Source organism: Marmota flaviventris, chromosome 7, assembly GCF_047511675.1.
Source record: "Marmota flaviventris isolate mMarFla1 chromosome 7, mMarFla1.hap1, whole genome shotgun sequence".
Taxonomy (NCBI): domain Eukaryota; kingdom Metazoa; phylum Chordata; class Mammalia; order Rodentia; family Sciuridae; genus Marmota; species Marmota flaviventris.
The window spans coordinates 35,804,661-35,815,309 of NC_092504.1; the positions used below are offsets into that span (position 1 = coordinate 35,804,661).

Sequence of the window (10,649 nt, forward strand, 5' to 3'; positions counted from 1 at the left end):
AGAGACCAAAAAAAAAAAAAAAGTGCAGATCTTGCCAGATATAAATTGTTTGTGAGATATAAACTTCACGATACGTGCATAGCTACTACCACAGATAAAATTTGGCCTTCTGCTTCCACAAATATTTCTAACCACCCTTTTGCCCATGTACCCCTTTATCTGGATTCCAGGTGCTGAACAAAAGAATCAATTGGCTGATCCTAATTCATGGGCTGCTAGTGACCAGAAAGAGGTTTAGGATATATGAAATGCTTTCAGCATAGGAAAGATAGTCAGAAGCTTGGGAGCCAAATAATGAAACTTTGGCAAAGGACTTTTTTTCCAAATTTATAAAATTGCATTATTATTTCTAGTAATGCTTAAAAAAAGTTTAGCCAACCTTGACCTTATCCTACCCATTAGTTGCGCCACCATGCCAAAATAATTGTTTTGTTTTCCATTAAATATGTGTATCAATTAGTCATCACCTTTTACCCATAATTTTATTCATGATATTATGGAACAGCAAAACTCTTCTCCTGAAATCTCATCCCAGAGGATCTATTACAGCTGTGGCAAGTTTCCATTTACTGAGTAATTACTATATGTTAGGGCAGTAGGCAAGGTAATTTATGTGCAGCATCTTATTTAATCTCCTAAGGACCTTGCAAACTCTACATCATTCACTCCATTTTCCATGTGAAGAAAATGAGATTCAGAAAGCTATGTAATAGTCTCAAAGTCACCAAGTTATTTATATTTCATATGCAGAGCCAGATTAGAACCTAGGATGGATTGGCTCCCTTTCTTCCTTCCTTCCTTGGATCCTTTCTTCCTTCCTTCCATCTTTGTCAAAGTTTTTTTTCATAAAATTTCAACCAGGTTGCCTGGCTCATCAACAGTAAAAAGTCCATGAATTCTACCTTCACAAAACAAAATCAAAATCAATCAATTCCCCCCGTGCCCCGCCCTCAATCTTTCTCTGTTTTTAAATATATGGTTACCATCATGGAGATTCCTGTGAAAGCCTAGTTGGTTTTGAAACTTTGAAAAAATAATTTCAGACTTCCATTCAGGGATGAAAGCAGTATTAGAAAGATATAAACCTATGATTGTGGCACAAAAACAAAGTAGAACCCCCTAGTGCTTTAAACAAAAGAGGAGCAGGATGTTATCAGTGTGTGGCTTTACAGTTGGCATTCCTCACTTGGAGGCAGAGCAGGTTAGAAAAGCATCTGTCATCAAATGTTACAAAGGCCATTGCCCTAGTTAAACTGTTGTGAACTGGGGCGCTTGAGTCTGAGTAATTCAGGACTTTTATTTTCAGCACATGTCCCCAATCATTCCCGTAGAAATAAAGGCCATCTCTTGACTCCAAATGTGCCATTTATCCTTCACACATAATGTGTAACTTTTATCCAACCAGTAAAGACAGAAAAGTGAAAAAATGTTACATTCTCAGATAAAAGAAATTGAAAGCATTTGAGGAAAAGAGAGACTATCTTTGCTGGGGTCTATTAAAACAAAAAGATATTTCTATTTATGTAATGTACTCCATGAGTTTCCATTCACTTTATCATTTGTCCTATAAAACCCACTCTTCTCACCACAAATAAATTTCATAATTTGTTTTTAAAATTAATAAGAGAAATACCTCCAATCTACACAAATCTATATAATGCTCATCTATTTTGGAATGGTGGGAAAGAACTACATTTTGTGAAATTTTTCTATCCACATGCTAACTAGATCTGAATCTGCCTCATTTATTTAAACTAGAGTTCAGCAGTAGGTCCAGGAGTCATTCAGGTACCATTTTAATTCTGTATGACAATCTACATTTTTCTTCTATTTTATTATTGTTTTATTTTCCCCCAGAAGTTAAAGCCTTTTGACCCTGTATAGCATTAGCCAAGGTCAAGAAGAAGGAATAAATTTGAGTAGATTAAACAGTAGACACATTCCTAGGTGGTAGCAAGCAGTGTTATGGGCTCTGGAATCAAGCTTTGCTGATCAAATTCTAGGCATTCACTGAATAATGATTAGCTTCTCTGTAACTTAGTAGCCCTACTTGTTAAATGGAGGAAATGATAACGCACTGCATAAAATTGTGAGCTAATACATGTAAAGCATTTAGACAAACCCATAGTAGGTCTTCAGAAAATAGCCAAACTGTGAAAACTTAGTACCTGCATCTCCTGATGCAAGATTTCTTCCAAAATAGTCTCATAGTCACCTAGCAGTCAATCCCAGAGATGAAGAATAGTTTAGCTAACTCACTTTCAATTGGAATATGTTTTTAGATAGTTTCTAATTTTTCACAGTTACATATTTGCTTTGTTTCCAGATTAACCTTAGAATTAACTTGTTAACTACTAACAAAATACTTCTTTGGTTTTAATTATATTAAATAGACACATTTATATGGGGGGGGATTCTTTATGAATTCCAGTTTTATCATTCAGGGATATAACATATATGTCTCTATAGTCAAGTTTACTTAAAATATACCTCTAACTTTTTATAATTATCATATAGACCATCTATATTTCTGTTTATTAATATTAATATACATATTAATATAAATTCTTAGGTATTTAACAATTCTGTCATGAGGAATTGTTATTTTGTTACTTTTATTTTTGTTATTTTTATGGAAATACTTAGTATTTTCTTTTTTAAAAAACTTTGTTTTAGTTATAGATGGACACAATATCTTTATTTATTTTTATGTAGTGTTGAGGATCAAACCCAGTGCCTCACACATGCAAGGCAGGCACTTTACCACTGAGCCCCAGCCCCAGCAATACTTAGTATTTTCTTCTCATGACTTTTTATATAGATGCTATAATTTTTTAAAAATATTTTTTTAGTTATAGGTGGACACAATATCTTTATTTATTTATATTTATGTGGTGCTGATATTTGAACCCAGTGCCTCATGCATGCAAGGCAAGTGACCTACCACTGAGTTACAACCCCAGTTCCAGATGCCATAATTTTTAATTAACTGATCCAATAATGGTTTGTTAACCTATAGAAATCTAACATGCACTGCAATTCTGACCTCTTTTTCACATATTCATACCTTAGCTGCTTTTCACACTTTTGTAATTACCTTGTTTCTCTATTGTTTTGTTATCTGTTTTTCCCCATTCTCAAAGGACCAGAGTTTCAGGTGTCTTGTTCACCATAATGACTAATATCCAATCACAGTCTTATTCATTTATTAATTTGCTCATTCATTCACACTCTAAACAAAGATTAATCTCCTGTTCTTTGTCATAAATTTTGTATAGACATGGAGTTTTTGGCTTCAGATTGTTTATCTTCCAGAGGGACAGAGGAAGATAAAGAAAGAAGAAAATAAAGTAAGTTTGGATAATGTAATTTCAGTAATAAATAATTACCCTAAGATATAAGGTAATAGGAGAGATTAAGCTAAGGTAGGTGGATGAACTGTTGCAAAATGAACAAGCAGTGAAGGCCTCCATGGGGAGGTGATAATATGAACAGAGACCTGAACAATGTGAAAGATCTGGATGAAGGATGTTGCAGGTAGACTGTATACTAAGGTGGATACATTTTGTCATTTGAGAAACAATAAAACTGGTGAGAAGGGGAAAGAATGGAAGGAGGGAATTTTAAGAAGATAATCCTGGTCACAGCATGCAGGCAACACAAGTGTTGTTCAAATGCTAGCTAAGGAAACATTCATGTGCATATACATCATGTGAGGTCCTGTAAAAATGCAGACTCTAATTCATGAGGCCTGGGACTGGGCCTGGGATTCTGAATTTCTACCAACCTTCCAGGGAATGCTCATGCTATTGTTCTGGGGACCACTCTTTGAATACAAGTAGAGCTATACAAAGCAGGTTGAGTTTTATTGTAAATATAAATTAAAGCTGTAAAAGGATCTTGGACTTGGGATGACATAATTAAATTTACATTTTCATAGGAGCACACATACTGAAATGTAGAAAAAACTTCCTGGTGAGAAAGCCTGGAAGCAGGAAATTAGTTAGGAGATTTCTTTCCTTAGCCAACAGAAGAGACCATGAAGGAGCTCATGCAACATATTTTATGCTTGAGAAGTATTTGATTAAAGAGTCAAAATACTTGATAGACTAGATGTTGACATGAAAATCAGAGTAACAAAGACTGACTACTAGCTTGTAGATGGAGCCACTGGTAGATTTCTGGTTCTCAAAGAAAAAGATGAGGAAATTTGAGGAGAACAGGTTGAATAGTTAGAAATCAAGGGTTTGATTCCAGATCTCACATTTTTTAGCTTATTATATTAAAACTCAAATGGAAGTATTAAGTATAAATTGGATATGTATTCAAGAGTTTAGAAGAGAGTGTTGGATGGAGATGGAAATTTTGGAGTCATTAGATTTTTAAAGCTATGCAATTAAATGAACTCAGATAACAAATGAATATTAGAGAAGAGATTTGAGGTTAAAAATAGGAGAAAGGAATGTCAAGGAGACTGAAAAGGAGCCAACAGTAAGGTAACAGAAAAAAAATCAACAGAGAACATGGCACTTCAGAAGTCAACTGAAGAAGTAAAGGCCTCAGCACCGACACTGGGAGAGACTGGTGAAGAGGGATCCAATAGAGACCCCAAGAGCTGAAATTAAATGAGACTGAGAATTGACCATTGAATTTAGAGAAATCTCTTCTGACCTGATTTGACAAAGGTGATTTTTTAAAATTAATAAATTAATTAATTAATTTTTGGAGAGAGAGAGAGAGAGAGAATTTTTTTATATTTATTTTTTAGTTTTCGGTGGACACAACATCTTTATTTTATTTTATGTGGTGCTGAGGATCGAACCCAGTGCCCGGTGCATGCCAGGTAAGCGCACTACCACTTGAGCCACATCCCCAGCCCCAAATTAATTTATTTTTTAAATACATGACAATAGTGGAATGCATTACATTCATTATTACCCATATACAGCACAATTTTTCATAACTCTGTATATAAAGTATGTTCTTGATGGATAAGGTGATGAACTCTTGACTTGGAGGAAGTGAGAATAGCAGGTGATAAAATAGAGGCAGAGACAACAGATAAATCTTTCAAGGATTTTTGTGACAAAAAGGAATAGAGAAATGAGCTACATTGGAAATTTAAATTTTAAGAAAGGAGATATTGAAACATTTTTTATGTGCTGATATGAATGATAGGTCAAGAGAAAACACTGGTTATACAAGTGGAGGGGCTGATTGTGAAGAGCAGAAGATAGTGACAGAGGGTCACAATGCATGTAGGTAGATACAGAGGGTGGTGGGAAGATGAAACACTTTCCTTCTGTTTCTTATCTTTTCTTTTCTTTTTAAACAAAAAGATAAACAACCCACAGTGAAAAATGAGGAATAATTGTTGAAGATGTAAGCAGTAAAGAACTGATGTGATTTAGTCATCTTAGCATGAAAGCAAATTTACTATGAAAATGTAGTAATTTCAAGGAGAGTACTGAGGAGCCATTTCAGATATGATAATATAACTATCATGAAAGAAATGGGATTGCCTCTAGTAACGTTCATGTATTTAGGGAGAAAAACAGCAAGCTTACTGAGGATCCAGGCAAGGGAGAAATTAAATCAAAGACCATAGCATCTAAACCAAGTAAGATGGAAGCGAGGGACTAAAAAAGTAGAAAGTTGACACATTATCTAAGCAGAACCAAGGAACAGTTGTTGAAGTAAGTGAACTAAAAGATCGAAGGTTTTTTCACTCTGCTAAATAAAACCCTGAATAACCTACCTCTGAACTCTCCCAAGGTGCCAAACTGCACAATATTCAGCCACATATGCACAGCTTGAGCAATCATGAACACTTCTCAGAAGACTTTACTATAGATTTCTTCTAAACAGTAAGCATGATTTTATTTACTTATAATTTCTCAGAATTTAGAAAACTAGTGTCCATCAATTCAGCAATTATATCTTTTTTTAAATTTTAAAATATTTTACAATGTTTTAATGCACCAAATTGGAAAGCAAAACATCATTCAAACCAAAAAGGCCATTAAAGAACCACCCTTAAGTGCTGTTTTGCCTCTCTGCTTATTATTCTCTCAACAGTAATAAAACAGAAATCATATCACCCAACTGGAATGCTAATACACTTCCAGAATAACCCGAACAGCAAAAAAAAAAAAAAAAGAGACTTGCAAAGCCATCTCGTACATTCTTCAGAAGACTGTGAGGAGGGCGAAAAGTCCATAAAGTAAGGCACAAGGATAGGCAATGAGAAGCTGCTGTCCTTCCATGTCCAAGGCCGAAATGAAGATCTTAGAGGCTGAGAGACTACACCAGCCAATGACGATCAGGGCTGACAAGGTTCCAAAGGTGCCTCTGGAACAAAGACAAAGGACACAATTGCCTTACATTAGAAGTGAGATGACTGGATCAGAGAGGAAAGGTAAATAGAGATAAAATAGAGATCAAATCTAGCAGGGTAACCTACTCCTCCCAGGTCTACCTCCCAGGTTTTTGTCAGAGATATAAAACCCTGACACAGCTCAAATAGAGAACCCATGGAATAGGAAAGCACATATCTGTGGGACCTCCCAGTGCCTCACCAAGTACATAGTTTATAGGTTAACATGAGGACTTTTTAGAATTTTTTAATCCATCCATACTGGAAAGAATTCGTAAAATTGGTATTTTCAAAAAGTAACTGTGGAGTCAATCTGTACTTTAAGAACAAATGGACAAATAAAATAGTTTAGTGTAGCCAGCTGGAGAATAAAAAGGGAAGTAGAAGTGGTAGAAAGTAAATTTCTTTCCTCATGTGTAAAATAGAATGGATTGTGAGGCAGGAGGATCACAAGTTTGAGGCCAGTCTTAGCAACTTAGTGAGGCCCTATGCAACTTAGTAAAACCCTGCCTCAAAATAAAAATTCAAAAGATCTGGAGATGCAGATCAGTGGCAAAGCATCCCTGGGTCCCCTCGCCTCCTCAAAATAATAATAGTACAAAAATACAGAAATAATTATTTAGGAAAATAAGACATAAGAGATAGGAACAATCTCAGGATTTAGTGTCTAGCTTTAAAGCAATTAAGTAACTTGACAATAGTTACCTGGCAAAGTGGGTGCTAGGCAAAGATCTTTTAACTCCTAGTGCATCGTTCTTTCCACCATCAAACTACACAACATCATTTGATCCTGATTTGATTCTAAACTTGAATATTTTCAAGTTTAGAATTTTATTTGTTTATTATTTGTGAGAATGACAGAAATACTAACTTTTAATAATTGAACAAAAGTAAAACAGATAAGAAATTGCACAGTGCAGCTTATAATACTTTAGATTATTAATAAAACAAAAATATTAATGGCACCAAATACTATATTAATTGGTTTAATTAAAACCAATTAGAAATAATTGCTGGAGTGATATAATGTGTATGTTTCCATGATGGAAGATTTAAAATTATATATAATTAATTTTAATGATATAGTAATATGCCTAAAAAGGCAATTTTAATGGTCTTAGAGGTCAGATAGTTATTCCCATTTAATATAATTTAAAATATTTTTAAACCATCTGTTAGGGTTTGGATCCCAACTGTCCCCACCAGGCTCAATACTAAAGGTTTGGTCACCAGCCTGTGTTACTATTGGGAGGCCTTGGAACCTTTAGAAGGTGAGGCCTAGTGGGGGAAATCAGGTCACTGGGGCCGTGGCTTTAATGGGGATATTGGGAGCCCCTTTCTCTCTCTCTTTCTGCTTCTCAGCTGTGATGAGGTAAGCAGCTTTGTTCTACCATGTGCTCCTTACCATGGTGTTCTGACTTTCCATAACCCAAAAGCAAAGGACCCAAGCAACCTTTGACTGAAACCATGAGCCAAAATAAGTCTTTCCTTTTAATAAGTTGATTTTCTCAGACATTTCTCAGACACATCATCCTTTATACTTTCAGAATGAAAATAAAAAGTGCAAACTTTGGGTGATTTACCAAATTCAAGAGTTTTAGTTCTTTATTTTCCCCCTAATACTCTGAACCATTTAAAATGTCCTGAGGGGACATGCGACTAAATCAATCAGGGTCACTCCAAGTGAATTTTGGCTGACTAAATAAAGACATAGACACAGAAAGTACCTTTTTGGGTTCAGTGACATCTGCTCAGCCACAGCTTCCACAAGGAGGGCAAGGCAGGCAAGAAATAGAAAGAGCATGCCCCGAACCCAGGTTTTATTTGGCAGAAGCCATTCAAGTGAGACAAGGGGTAGGGTTACAACAAACTAGTGGGTGTAATCCAACCCCATCAGGTGATGCCCACTCCTGGAGCTACACCTCTCTTATCCTAGCAGAGGTAAGGTCCAATTGCATTGCAATGGGTACAATACCAGTTTAGTACCTCTTTACTCAGGACTTAACAGTGTATAGGTAGCTCCTGTCTAAAGCAGCTCCCAAAAATGCCCTAAGTCTCTACTTTGCTGAAAATAATGTTAAAAACTTTGAATTTTTAAATGGTGGTCAAAATACTATTCTTTTACAAAGTGTCTGACAAAGTAGCAGTAGAACCCAAACTCTGTACTATCATGTCCAGCCTATGTACTAAGCAACCCAGTAAATGGAACAACTTGCTAAAGAACACAATATGCAAAATGTGGACTTTTTTTCCATGGATAAGACTCAATAAACATAAATCACATTATATTAATGCATTCAAGGTATCCATCTCCTGTTATTTTCTTCTTTTTTAAATGTTGAGTGATCAATGATAAACTAGGGGTTTGCTCTAAATTAATATTGCTTTAAATGAACATTACTTTAAGAATGAGACCATGTTAAACAAAAAGAGTACTGCTAAGGCATTCTCAACAATGTTATGACAACAACTGTTTATTATGAAAATAATTATAACTATGAACACAAAAATATTAAAAGCTTTTGTAAGTTGTTCATGCTTGCACTGGCAAATTCTTAATGTCCTATCCAATGTCATTAATAACCTAAGACTTGTCTCTCCTTTGGATATAAAAGAATGAATGAACACTAAAGGCAAATATTTATTTCCAAGTGGGTTTGGAACATGGCAGGTGACAAGAATCATGATATCACTTGCTTTCTCTCACCAAAGTGGTAGTGATAGGCAGATACGCTGGAAAGTGCCCTACAGAAGCTTGTATCTATGGTATCCTTATTCATAGTTTTGAATTGCAAATATCAACTGTGTAAGTGAAGGAAGAAAACTTTAAAAATGTATTGAATGAGTATATATGCTATAAAGTTCTCCAGAATTAATATCCTCATCAGGGTTCCTGGGAATTCTGCACTGCAAGGAGACCAGCTGAGAAAGAACAGTTGCTTCCAGCCTAGAAGGCAGAGTGCCTGGGAGCTGAAGCAATTTGTCAATGTTCAGCAGGCATTTACTCTTCCAAAATCAAATAAGTGAATTTTCTGTAGTTGTTATATTACCCATGACAATAGTTCACACTGAAGAATGTGGCAACTTAGAAAGTGCCAGCTTTAAAAATCGCTTGGCTTAATTTATTTTTTAAATCATGGAAATAGGAATAGCACCTGAGCCAAAACCAATCTAATTTTCTGAATCCATGTGTAGCTTTTAATAGACATGGTTTCCCCAATTCCATTGCCAAAATGATCAGAAAGAGCTTAACTTTTGCACTGGTCTGGCAAGCCTTAATGATGATTATGCATGTGGGGTCCATCAGTGCACACAGACACTTACTGTAATGAAAAGAAGATGGCACAGCTGGACAGGATGACCATGGGGAGCAGGCAGTAACCTAGCACACTGGCCACACAGCCATATGACACCCCTGCAGAGCTCATCAAGTTCAGTAAGGCATGAATCCCAAGGCAGCCAATGGCACTCATGCCATACACGTAACCAAATTGAACTTTTCCTGCCTGAAACAAAGAAAAGAAAAAAGGATAAATGCTCAACCAACATGGAGAGAAAACCAGAATGACAACAGAGCAGAGAGGATCAGAGAGTCAGTTTAAGCTGTTCTGTATCTTTGTAGTACCATCATCAGGAGACTGGGAATTCCAGAAAAAATACTGCCTGTAGTATAAATTCTGATTCTGAAAACAAATATCATGAGTATACTTGGAGAAAGACAAGAAAAACAGACAACAGAAAGATTAAAAACTGCTAGGCATATATATATGGCAGTGTAATATACAGACACATTTACCATAGGTTGTCTATAAGGAGAAGAGTTCATAAAACAGACTATATTTTCTCCCCATATTTTTTGAGTATGTGAATAATGAAATAAAGTGATAAAAATTCCAACTTAGTCTTGTAGATCTCTACAAAGCATATTAGTAATACTGCCATTTTAAAATTCTGTTTCAAATTCCAACACAGGTTTATATTCAAAATAGAAAGCCCAGATACTATTTTCTAACTTCAAAATACTTCCTGATCAACCCTGCCTGTAAACTTACCCTCATTACAACATCATGATTCAAAATATTTAATGTTCTTCTAATTATTATACTATTTTTATATTGCCCATGCATGTTGCATTTCTAGACCACACTCATAGTTCCATCAGGAAGGATAAATGGACAAGTAATTTTAAACTACTCATTTTCTTGGTGTTAGGGATACAGATAAAGCCCAGGTGTTAAAGGCTTGAGGAGCAACATATGGCACCATGGATGAG

General features: G+C 35.5%; 1 pseudogene; it reads right to left on the reverse strand.

Moving 5' to 3' along the window:
- The window catches only part of LOC114094499 (EKC/KEOPS complex subunit TPRKB-like), a 49,960-nt pseudogene extending 39,526 nt beyond the window's left edge, over window positions 1-10,434 (reverse strand).
- Between the last annotated feature and the right edge of the window lie 215 nt (window positions 10,435-10,649).